The sequence below is a fragment of the Prionailurus viverrinus genome, chromosome B1 (genome assembly GCF_022837055.1).
Source record: "Prionailurus viverrinus isolate Anna chromosome B1, UM_Priviv_1.0, whole genome shotgun sequence".
Taxonomy (NCBI): Eukaryota; Metazoa; Chordata; class Mammalia; order Carnivora; family Felidae; genus Prionailurus; species Prionailurus viverrinus.
In genome coordinates, this window is record NC_062564.1 from 156,362,099 (window position 1) to 156,375,809 (window position 13,711).

The 13,711-nt window shown below is 34.5% G+C and overlaps 1 protein-coding gene across 11 annotated transcripts in view; it reads right to left on the reverse strand.

Annotated features, from left to right (window-relative positions):
• The window catches only part of ADGRL3 (adhesion G protein-coupled receptor L3), an 828,952-nt gene that overhangs the window by 635,269 nt on the left and 179,972 nt on the right, over nt 1–13,711 (reverse strand). For all 11 annotated transcript variants that reach the window (XR_007151634.1, XM_047856547.1, XM_047856545.1 and 8 more), the window contains one exon: nt 11,666–11,734. The gene's annotated coding sequence lies outside the window, so the exon portion shown is untranslated. The remainder of the gene's footprint in view (nt 1–11,665; nt 11,735–13,711) is intronic.

Genomic DNA, 13,711 nt, shown 5'->3' on the forward strand with positions numbered 1-13,711 from the left:
TGTTTCTGTATCCCCAACTGGACTTCCGATTTCCTTTAAGTTAGGAGAGCATTATCACTCCAGAACACAGCAGAGGTCTTACACACACCAGATACTAATATAATATATATGAAATAAGTGACTTTAAAAAGAAATTAAAACTAATGTGTTTTAATCTTCATTCCTCTTAAGGATTTATGACATTCCTTAGCCTTTGAAATATGTCACTTCAGGAGCAACTGGATGGTTCAGTTGGTTAAGCAGCCAACTTCAGCTCAGGTAATGACCTACAGTTCAGGGATTTGAGCCCCGCATCAGGCTGTCTGCTGTCAGCACAGAGCCCACTTTAGATCCTCTGTCCCCCTCTTTCTCTGCCCCTCCCCTGGTCATTCTCTCCATCTCTCTTTCTTTAAATAAATAAACAAGCAAACAAACAGAAATATATTACTTTGTGAAGTAGTAGTTATTCTGCATTAAGCATATGCAGCCAAAGTTGATGTTTTTAATCAATCTCCCCTATTTGTGAGTATCTAAGCTTTAAATTGTTTCAGAAAATGCACATTTACTCTGAAAAACTGAGAATTTATTATGAAACCTAAGTTTCATAATTAAGGGGAGTTCTAATTAAATCTGGAAAAATTTCAAATGCGGTTCCAATAAAATAGTCATGTAATACTAAAAACTAGGAACATGAACTTACATTAACTCATATTTACTCAATATGAAACAAAATCCAGAGTTTTTCATATTATTAAACTTGTGAAAAATCAGTAGGGAAAATAATAATTGTATAATATTCAAGCTTTCTGGAATAGTCGGTTGATTTTTTCAAAACACCAAAACTGTTTTTCAAAATCGTACATATTTTTTAAAGTTTTTAAAAATGTATTGTACATATCCTTGCCAAATGACAAAGTACATTAAACACACACACAAAATTACTTTTTCTACTCAATGATCCAAGACCATCACAGAATTGCAGCATCCTATTTTTTGTAAAGCAAGAAGGTCCTTTATGGATAATCCAGTGCTGCCCTCACTAATTGGACAAATGAGAATACTACAATCCAGAGAGATTATGTGATGTTCCCTGGGTCTCATAGCAAGTTAGTGGCAAGACCAGACCTACAGTAAAGGTAACCTGATCCAGAGTTCTTCCTAATAGGAACCATATTTGTAAAATGTGTGTAACTCAAGGGGTCTGGATACATATAGAAACTGTGTTCTGACATATTGATCCAGTCTGCTATAATTACTAAAAATTTTTCTGATGACTTTTAGTGGTTACTTGGTTCCTATCCTTAATATACAACGTGAAAATTCATATTTAGTTTTTAGTATTTCTAAATACTTAATATAAACCATTTTCTTGTGAGGGTCTTTTCTATGTAAAAAGCACATAAGCTTTAGTTAGAATAAAAGAACTGAATATTGCATCCAGTGCAGAAATATTTAAGATTTAAAAAAAAAAATTTAATGTTTATTTATTTTGAGACAGAGAAAGGCAGAGCGTGAACAGGGAGGGTCAGAGAGAGGGAGACACAGAATCTGAAGCAAGCTCCAGGCTCTGAGCTGTCAGCACAGGGCCCGATACGGGACTCGAACTCGTGGAGTGTGATATCATGACCTGAGCCGAAGTCGGATGCTTAACCGACTGAGCCACCCAGGCGCCCAAGCTTTATTTTTTTTGTGGTTAGTTGTTTAGGGATAATTTACTAAAGAAAACAAGACACACTCCTAAAGAAAAGTAAAAATTATCATGGAAGGAAAAAATCATAAAAGTAGCATTTTCTATTTGGAGTATATCATTTTCCTACTTAAATTCAGAGACCAATAAAAACAGGTCTTGACGTAATCGGACTAGTGTTACAAAATTAATAACTTAGCACTTGAAGAAGACAAGTTTCTGTACAACACTGATTTAAGTAATAACAATTGCACTTAAAATAGAAATAAGATAGAAACAGGAACAAAATCCAATAAGACAAATAAAACACAGAAATAATTTAAAAAGCATATACATGCACTTACCAGGTGACCGAACAATCCAACTCATAGGTATTTACCTTAGAGAAATGAAAATTTGTGTACACACATACACACACAACATATGAATGTTTATACTAGCATTATTTTCACTAAAAACTGAAACAACCCAAGTGTTCTTCAACAGGTGGACAGATAAATGAACTGTGAGACAACCATTCAGTAGAATACTGCCCAGCCGGAAAGAAGAAATGAATTCTTGATATATTCAAAAAACAAGAATGAATCTCAAAGACATTATGTTAAGTGAAAGAAGTCGGTCTCAAAAGACTACTCACTGTATGATTCATTTATATGACATTCTGAAAAAGCTAAAAATATGGATTGAAGTACTATGGAATAAAGAACAGATTAGTGGTTGCTATGGGTAACGCACAGAGGCAGCAAATGACTAAGAAGGGGCAGCACAAGAAATTTTTAGGTGATAAAACTATTTGTACCATACTTGTAGTGATGAAGACACAATTCTACACAAGTCTTAAATCTCAAAGAACAGCATACAAAAAAATAAATAAAAACAAAAAATAAAAACAAAAACCTATAAGCAGAGATAGATACAGAGACAAATAATAGTCACAGCTGCATGTGTGTATACATTTTTTAAAATTCCTCAAATATTTACAATGGGTAATTTTAAACATATATACTCAATCAAAAATATAAAGGTATATACCTAATTTTAAAAATCATCAACAAATCATTCTTCTGCAGAAAAAATTCAATAGCCCATAATGAAGTGTTTTTCGCTTTTAGCTGTGGCATAAAATTCCAACCTATAAATATTAGTAGCACAGAGCAGATCTCTCTCTATTCAATATAGCACCCCTGGGGCACCTGGGTGTCTTAGTCAGTTAAACGTCCGACTTTGGCTCGGGTCATAAGCTAGTTGTGAGTTTGAGCCATGCATCGGGCTCTGTGCTGACAGCTCAGAGCCTGGAGCCTGCTTCCTGCTTCGGATTCTGTGTCTCCCTCTCTGCCCCATCCCTGCTTACACTCTCTCTCCCTCTCTCAAAAATAAATAGACGTTAAATATATATACATATTTATATTATTATATATTATATATAATAATAAATACATAAAATAATATAATAAAAATACAATATAATATATATATTTATAGCACCCCTGATTCAGGCAGAAATGAGCAATCTCTTTTGAATCATCTTAATACCTTTTTTATTGTATCTTATTTAATGCACCATGTATTAAAGTCAGTAGTGAACAGTCTAAAATGAATATCTGTTCAAGTACAAGATTCAGGACACAGGATTCTGTCTAGGCCACTGCTAATTCAGAATTTACTCATAAAAATAAGAAATAATGGAACGTGAACATCACAATCCTCTTAGAGTTTTGACTGGACTAGTACTTTCCATATATCACCCATATTCCAGGTTAACTATATAAGGAAACAGCTGTATACCCATCAATACTGTTTACTGTCAACTAGTCTTTTAGTTTTATCTTTAAAGTATTGAGTTAAAGGACATGTCCAGGTATTTTCAAAAATTATGGTGTTCATTGCCTTGTTTGCCACAGTAGGAAAAGGCACGGTGTTTATTTATTTATTTATTTATTTTTAAATTTTTTTTCAACGTTTATTTTTGGGACAGAGAGAGACAGAGCATGAACGGGGGAGGGGCAGAGAGAGACAGGGAGACACAGAATCGGAAACAGGCTCCAGGCTCTGAGCCATCAGCCCAGAGCCCGACGCGGGGCTCGAACTCACGGACCACGAGATCGTGACCTGGCTGAAGTCGGACGCTTAACCGACTGCGCCACCCAGGCGCCCTGAGGCACGGTGTTTAAAACAGGTAAAGACATACTACAAAAAAATTACAGGAGATGAAGAATGAACTGTGTTTGCTCTGATCATCAGTCCCTCTTATCAGAAAATTTATGTATAATTTTCTTGAATGCTCAAAGTTTTAAAATTCTGTTTTTATTATTTTTTTCTACTAGTTTTAGGAATTGAACACCGTTCTAAAATATAAGTGTTTTCTGTGTAGGTTGTTGGGGAGGTAATTGAGGACATGTTATTTTATACAGAAATTGACATTTGTAACAATAATCAAAGAAAAAATGAATTTTTAAGTCATAATTATTTTTCTGCCTCATATACGTTTTAATTTCCTAAATGGCAAGCTCTTACCAGACGTTTAAAATATAACATTTAAAAATGATTAAAGGAAGGTGAGGAAACTAGCAAACTAACAACAACAAGCAAACTAAGATCTTATGAAAGTAAAGGCTGAAAAGCAATTTTAACAATACCTATCAAAAGCTTTAAAAAAAGAGTCATACATTAGGACCTAGAATTCTACTACTGAAAATCTATTTGAGGGAACAATCACTTATATACAAAAAGATTTATATAAACATGTATCTCTGTAGTACTTATAAGTAAAATGTAGTATGGTGACAGCAAAGATTACTTAAACATTTTTGTATCCTGATATATGTGCATGTATATTTGTTTATTTAAAAGGCAACTAAGACTTTACACTAAAATGTAAACCATGGCTTCCTCTGGCTGCGAGGTTTTGGATCGTATTAATATTCTCTCTTTGTCATATTTACTAAATTTTCTGTAATTAGTGTACATCTACTTTACTACATAAAATCTAACATTTTAAATGATTAAAATTTAAGTTTAGTCATTTCAAAATATAAAAAGTTAAAAAAAATGTTTAGTGAATAAAGCTATGGCTACCGAAACTACTCATCCAAAGATACTAAATTTTTGGTTATAATTAATTTAGTCTTTGTAAAACTCTATTAAAAAGGCTTTATTTTCATTTTTGATGAAAAATGTACTACCATTGTTTTATATATAATCCATTTGCTGTCTACTGCTTCATGGCCCATTCTGTGGTTTAAGCAGTGGCTAACAACTTTTGCTTTGCTCAACTGACTGGCAGCTATCATTTGAATGCTAGACTTATCTTTATGCAAATTTCCAAAGGTCACCATTTATGCATGTAAATTCTGAAGGGCACTAACTCTACAGCTGACAGATTCTGACAGCCACTATATCTCCAAGAATGGAATAAGCAGGGAAGACTATCTGAATAATTAATGTGTTTTTACTCTGCCCATGGCCAGTTCTTACATCCTGCACTTTCTGACTGGTTTTCAAATTAATTAGAAAATGTAATCTCATGGCAAACCAAAACTTTTTTTTTTTTAATTTCTATAAACAAATGGTAAAGAAATGAGACAATAATTAATGACCCTCAGTTCAAGTGTTATATTAGTAGAGATCACTCCTATCTGGAGATAAAAATAAACATCTAGTTCTGGATATTATTTCTGTAAAAGAACATTATTTTTGTAAAACAAAACAAAACACAAAGAACTCTGCTCCCTAAAGTTTAGTATATGGCACCATTAAGCCATGGGGTTGCCATTTCAAACTTGAGAAACATTCCAAGACTTCAACTCTCACGCTGAAATGCAGTCATTAAGACCTGCCAACTTACCTTCTAAATAGTCTCAAACATATTACTACTACTCAATCCCCAGGGTTGTTGCCTTAAACCAGGTCTTCATTATGCCTCACCTGGTATTTCCCAGATAATCCTCTTGCCTATGGCCACAGTCACCCAATTGCCTCCCGAGTTACCTTTCTAATGTCCAAATCCACAAATAAGGCCAGTTACCCAATATAAAAGACACTTAAAAACAGAAATTAAGAATGGGGCGCCTGGGTGGCTCAGTCGGTTAAGCGACCAACTTCAGCTCAGGTCACTGTCTTGTGGTTTGTGAGTTCGAGCCCAGAGCCGTGTGTCAGCTCAGACCCTGGAGAGCCTGCTTCAGATTCTGTCTCCCTCTCTCTCTGTCCCTCCCCCATGCGCTCTCACTCTCTCTCTCAAAAATAAATCGACATTAAAAAAATTTTTTTAAATAGAAATTAAAAGGATGCTCGCAGGAGAAAATATTTAGAATATATTAACTAATGGGAAGAGATAACAAACAAATTTTTCTGTCATGTGGTAATATGTGATCTGGAGAAAAGTAAAGCAGGATATTCAGGGAAGGCTGCCCTAATAGAGGATAGTTAGAGCCTAGGAAATAAGCATGGGGAGAATGACGATTGGCAGAGGAAGCAATATGCTAAGTCTCCCAAGTAGAATAGCCTGTGTGTTCAACAAATGGTAATGAAGCCAGGGTAGCTGGAATGCAGAGAAGACTGAAGGTAGACCAGGGCTCTGAGTTTTGAACACTGAAAATGATGTAGCAAGGAAAAGTGAAAGATGTTGTAATTCTTTAGGCAAGAGGGGACTGTGATCTGAACCAAAGTAATATCCAAGGAGAGGTTCAGAAGTAGTCAGACAGTATCTGCTGATAGATGTGCAATGCATGCAAAAGAAAACCTGAGATTCACTCCAAGGATTTATGCCTAAGGAACAGGAAGAATGGAGCTTTTAAGCAAAATTTCCTGAGAGTGATGGAGTGCCTGGTTGGCTCAGTCGGTTGAGCATCTGACCCTGGATTTCAGCTCAGGTCATGATCTCATAGTTCGTGGGTTCCAGCCTTATGTCCGGCTCTGCATGGACAGTGTGAAGGCTGCTTGGGATTTTCTCTCTGCCTCTTCCCGGCTTGTGCATTCTCTCTCTCTCTCTCTCTCTCTCTCTCTCTCTCTGACAATAAATAAATAAACTTAAAAAAGTTTCCTGAGGGTGAGGTTTCTGAACGGTCCTTATTTTTAATTAGTTTATTATTTTGAAAACTTCAATATGACACTTTGGGGTTAAATCCATTACGAGAGGTGCCGTACTGTTGACCTTTCCAGTATGTCCTTCAAGGCTCAAAAAACTGTAGTTTATTTTACAAGCGCTTAGTGTTTGTAAGTGCTTAGATATACCTAGCTCTATTTTAAATGACATGTAGTACATAATTTTATTAACCCCATATTACCAATGAGGAAACTGAAGTACAGAGAGAGTAAGTAATACCTCCAAAGTCATCCATAGTGTCTCTCTTCAAATTTTGACCTCTTTGCTCCGCTTCCTCTCACAAGTGGTTTTTTATTTCATTACTAAAAAAGAATAAATCTAAAGGTTCCCAGGGCTGATAGTGGTAGGAGGTGGGACCTACAGAGGAGCATAAGAGGACTTCCAGGGATGACAGAAACATACTTGGTCTTGATTTTGGTGTCAAGATAAACACAGCTTTACGTGTTTATCAAAACAGAAAAATTGTACATTGAAAAGAGCAATTTTACTACACATGAATTATACATAAATAATCCTGATTTTTTAAAATTATTTAGCAAATATCCTAAAGTGGCATAAATTGATCATAAATTGATATGGAAATATATATACTTTAAGGTGAATCTTTCATACAACATAATTTGTTTGAATATTTTGTTTGACAAAAGCAGTATGCGTAATGCTGTCTTGCAACAGTATTTACTGAGAATGTAATACATTTTTATTTTTCCCATATAATTTTTCATGTGTGATTTCAGCCATTTTGACCACAGCAGGAAGTTCTAGGCTTTTTCCAATGATTTGATTCATCCTCTACAGGAATTTCAAATAAAGCATCTAAACATTTATCAATGTTCAGTGAAACTTTGCAAATGACTAAACTCAACATGACTTTAAACATTGCTGAAAAACCTGGTTATCTGTGCTTCAGATGTCATTAAGTCTCGTATTAACGTTGCTGTGCTCTACCAATAACTTATACTCAAAACAAAATTTGTCCTTAAGACAAGTTTAATCACTTAGGATCTAAGAGACAAATCCCTATTTCATAGTTTTGATTATTTTGAGTTATCTTATAATAATGATGATGATCTGATTTTGATTATCTTGATTATTTTAAGTTTTAAACTATCCTTAATAAATCTAAGTAGATTATTAATGTTTATATTAAATAATGAATCTGAAAAATATCCTATAATAGGAGGAGGGAAAACATCAGCTGTGCAGTTTTTTGTTATTGTTGCTGTTGTTTACTCAGGCATGTATTAATCAAATAGTCTTCAATTTGTAATCTGTATTTTGTAATTTGTAATTTGTATTTAACACTGTAAAATCAACTGTTTAAATATGAGTTGTGTAGTTAAAAATTAACATTAATTTGAGGCGCCTGCGTGGCTCAGTCATTTAAGCGTCTGACTCTGGTGTTTAGGCTCAAGTCATGATCTCACCGGTTGTGGAATCAAGCCCCACTATTTGTGCAGAGCCTGCTTGGGATTCTTTCTCCCTCTCTCTCTGTCCCTCTCCCACGTGTAGGTGTGCACACACACTCTCTATCAAAAAACAGTAAACTTTAAAGATTGACATTAATTCAATTAACACACTTATCCAAACACATATAATATCAAATCAGTACACTAACATATTCTTAGAAACAATCACTGCCATCAAAATCCCATGAGATAACATCTGATTTCCGTAAGGATGGCTATAATCAAAATAACAATAGCTTTTGGCAAGGATATGGTAAAACTGGAACACATGACTGGTGGGAAATGTAAAATGGTACAGCCCCTTTGGAAAGCAGTTTGGAAGTTCCTCAAAAGTTAAAACACTCAGTTACCACGTGACCCAGCAATTCCATCCCCAGTATATATCCAAGAGAAATGAACACATATGTCTACATAAAACCTTGTGTATATTCATAGCAGCCATTAGTCATAATAGCCAAAAAATAGGAAAAACAAAACAAAGTCTAACAACTAATAAATGGATGAACAAAATCTGGTATACCCAAATAATGGAATATTATTCAGATATAAAATTGTGTTCTCATTTATATAACAACGGTAAAAGTTGACATTACGTTAAATGAAGAGGGCACATACAAAAAGCCACATATTTTACGATTCCATTTTTTATGGTAAATCTGTAGCCATGACACAGCAAGCAGGCAACAGTGAGTAACTGCTCATGGGTTATAAAGTGTTTTTCAGGAAAGATAAAAACATTCTGGATTAGATACTGGTGATAGTTACACATCTTCGTGAATTTCCCAAAAAATGCCGAATTGTACACCTTTTAAAGGAATGAATTTATGGGATGCAAATTATATCACAATTAAAAAACAATGAAGCAAACCCTGTCAATCAGTTAACACTGTAAAAAATCCCTATGAATCTTCTAGAAACTTCATATATGGGTGCCTGTAGCAGTCATTATGTTAAGTATTACAATGTCTCAATTATTTCTTATACCTTTTTTTAAAGTTTATTTATTTTTGAGCTTAAGAGAGAGTAGGAGTGGGGGAGGGGCAGAGAAAGAGGAAGATAGAGAGAATCCCAAACAGGCTCCATTCTGTCAGTGCAGAGCCTGACATGGGGCTCAAACTTCCAAAACTTTGAGATCATGACCTGAGCTGAAATCAAGAGTTGGTTGCTTAACCAACTGAACCATCCAGGAGCCCCTTTCCTACATTTCTTAATGAAAATAAGTATCAAGAAGAGGTTATGAAACGTTCTCCTCACAACCCTATGAATACCCTTAAGCACTCTAGAGACACCTCAGCTGGAAAATTAAGCTCTAGTCCTGCAAACCTGCTCATCTCCTAACATTGTCCCACTGCGTGAGTAATCCTTCAGCAACATTAGAAATATCAGTCTTTCACTGGCCATGCCTTGCTCCTTTATGTACACTTTCATAAGCTATTCTGTTGGCTTGGAATGCATGACCTCACTTTCCCTGCTCCAACAACCCCTCAGTGACTTCATAACTTCCATGAAGATTTCAAGGGCCTCCAGCAAAAGTGACTTGCTCACAACTTTGTTTCCTTAACAGTTTGTCAGGGACTTTTGTGAAATGAATACAGTAATCTCATAGTTTCTTATCTTTCCCACCAGAATTTAGTATATCCAGAGCAAGCACAACTAAGTCTTGCATGGCTGAATTTTTAAAAAGATGACTGAATCAGCCTGTTTTTTGCTAATTTCACTAAGTAGCAAAACCACATTTCCTATTCAAGATAGTAAAAGAATGCCTGCAAAATTTATATGTTAATGTATAGATAAGCTAGTAAATACAAATAAAGTAGATTCAATCATATCTACTATGGGAAACAGAAAATGATGTTTGCCTATGTGAATATATATGCTGAAGAAATCTGTGGCAAAGAAATTGAGGCAAGAATATCTAAAGGAAGGAATACTAATTGGAAAAATTAATGTCTACAATGGTGAGTATAATATCATATCTTAAAACACTCAGTACTCTTACAGTAAAAAGTACAGAATCTCTGAAAACAGATTTTTAATAATTTATAATCAAACCAATTATATCAACAACTCAAAATGAACATCATTTAATGTGAGTAAGAAAATTGGTATTTCTACTTTTAAGTTGCGTTTTTATAATAATTTATATTCTAGGTATTACAAAGTCACCTAACAGAAATGTACTTTGGTAACTTCAAGAAGAAAGGAAATTCCAATTTTACTCTTGGTTGATTAATATCAAGGCCTACAGAAAACATGAATAGACACTTCTCTAAAGAAGACATCCGGATGGCCAACAGGCACATGAAAAGATGTTCAACATCACTCCTCATCAAGGGAATACAAATCAAAACCACACTCAGATATCACCTCACGCCAGTCAGAGTGGCCAAAATGAACAAATCAGGAGACTATAGATGCTGGAGAGGATGTGGAGAAATGGGAACCCTCTTGCACTGTTGGTGGGAATGCAAATTGGTGTCGCCACTCTGGAAAACAGTGTGGAGGTTCCTCAAAAAATTAAAAATAGACCTACCTTATGACCCAGCAGTAGCACTGCTAGGAATTTACCCAAGGAATACAGGAGTACTGATGCATAGGAGCACTTGTACCCCAATGTTTATAGCAGCACTCTCAACAATAGCCAAATTATGGAAAGAACCTAAATGTCCATCAACTGATGAATGGATAAAGAAATTGTGGTTTATACACAATGGAGTACTACGTGGCAATGAGAAAGAATGAAATATGGCCCTTTGTAGCAACGTGGATGGAACTGGAGAGTGTTATGCTTAGTGAAATAAGCCATACAGAGAAAGACAGATACCATATGTTTTCATTCTTATGTGGATCCTGAGAAACTCAACAGAAACCCATGGGGGAGGGGAAGGAAAAAGAAAAAAGAGGTTAGAGTGGGAGAGAGCCAAAGCATAAGAGACTCTTAAAAACTGAGAACAAACTGAGGGTTGATGGGGGGTGGGAGGGCGGGAAGGGTGGGTGATGGGTATTGAGGAGGGCACCTTTTGGGATGAGCACTGGGTGTTGTATCGAAACCCATTTGACAATAAATTTCATATATTGAAAAAAATATAAAGGCCTATTTGTCTTCAAATGATTTGCTAAATAAGATGCAAATCATTTATGTTATTAATATATGTAACAAATTATTTTTAATAGCACATTTATTTTTCATAGAGCTAGAGTATACTTCCTCACAATGGCAAATATTTTGAACTACATTACTTACATATTTGTCCACAAGAAATGTCAATTTATTTTGCAAAAAATATATAAAGTTCCATTTAAGTAGCTGATTAAACAGTTTTTAATATGAACCTCATAAAAACATACATTAACTTGAATGTAAACATTCACTGAAATACACTGAAATGACTAACAATTATGATTGGCAAAAAATAATCCAATAGTTACCTTAATTTTCTCTTCAGTAGCTAAAAGTCCATGTTCTTTTCCTCCAATTTACTGAACATTTAAACATTCCTGTAAAAAAAAAATACAGTACATGATCAGACAAAAATGTACTACTTTATGGTTATTTTTGTAGGACTATTTGAGTATACTTATGTATTTCTTATTGTTGGTCAAGTGTATTTTCCCCCCACAATGTTTGGGGTATAGCAGCAGAGCCAAGGTATAAAAACGAAATTCAATTCACCTGTGACAGATCTTCCTCAACCATCTAATCTGCTGTAATGTACATTGGGAATAATTAATGAATTTGGTAGGTATTGGAATTTAAACATTTTCCTAATTAAAAGAAGATGTAAGATTTTATAATAAGTTCTCTGATTTCTTCTTGCCATTTGCAAAAACGTGCATGGAGCTATAATCAATTAAGATAAGCAAAATAAGTCAATCAGAGAAAGACAAATATCATATGATTTCACTCATGTGGAATTTAAGAAACAAAACAGATGAACATATGGGAAAAAGAGTGGGGGAAAAGAGCAGAGAGGGAAACAAACAACAAGAGACTCCTAAGGACAGAGAAGAAACTGAGGTTTGATGGAGGGAGTCAGTTGGGGGATGTACTAGATGGGTGATGGGCACGTGTAATGGGCACTGGGTGTTGTATGTAAGTGATGAATCATTAAATTCTACTCCTGAAATCAATATTGCACTGTATGTTACCTAAGTAAAATTTAAATAAAATTTTAAAAAATTATCATAAAAAGGGCGCCTGGGTGGCTCAGTTGGTTGAGCATCCAGCTTAAGCTCACGCCATGATATCACGGTTTGTGATTTGAGTCCTGTGTTGGGCTCTGTGCTGTCAGCACAGAGCCTGCAGCACAGAGCCTGGAGCCTGCTTCAGATTCTGTTTCTCCCTTTCTCTCTCTCTGCCCCTCCCCCACCCACACTCTGTCTCTCTCCCTCAAAAATACATACACATTTAAAAAAAAATTTTAAAAGACCATAAAAAATAAAATAAATTCTATGATTTCTAAGAATTTTCTGGGTTTTTGTTTTTGTTTTTGTTTTTTTGCAACAGACACTTTTAATAAGATCCTGGGATATATTTAATCACTTTTATCATTAGAACTGCTGTAGAAAAAAAAAACGAGAGACAAGTATCTTGCCACTTAATCAGTATATACAAATACATGCTCTGTGAATTTATGTATATACACAGAGACTGTGATTATAATAATTTAAACAAATTCAGATTTTAAAAATAGAAAGGAATAAACAAAAAAATAAGACTTAAGTGGTAGGTTTAAAGGGATTTTTTTAGTCTTTATTTTTCTTTAAATCACCATAATATTTCTATTCCTTTTATTATTAAACTAATATCAATATGGCAAACGTTTTATTTTAAAAAAAGGAGTAGTGTCTTTCATAGTATTTTCTTTGGGATTTCAATGTTTTCTAATGGTTCTGCACTGGTCATATCAAAGTCTGAACTTTCTGGTGAGTCCATTTAAGTGCTTTTATATGAGCATCAGCTGCATTAGTTAATTACTATGATACTTAGTATTTATTATGCTATTAGTAGTAATATGCTATTAGCAAAAGCCTAAGTAATCATATATGTGCCAAAACAATGACAAAATCTAACATGTATTACATAATCTTGTCCCCAAATGGATAAGAAATTAGATATGTGGAGAAACTCATTAGCATAAAATTAAAATTAAGCTTTTCATAGAATCACTATTGATTACCATCAGATATATAAGAAAACAAATTAGTGGTAAATATATTCACTAACAAAAGCATTATATTTTGTTTGAGGATTTCAGATTATATTTTCCTAGTGAATACCCACCCATATTTGGCCAATTAGTGAGGTTTTATACCATAAGAGTAATTCATTCCATATTTGAATGGCACACTTGACTACTTGAACAGGTAAATGCAAGCAATTGTTTTAGTCAATTCTTGGCTGTACACATAAGGTATTTTTCTCCTGTTTTTTTTTTTCCCATCCAATCTTAACTAATATTCTACATCTGATCA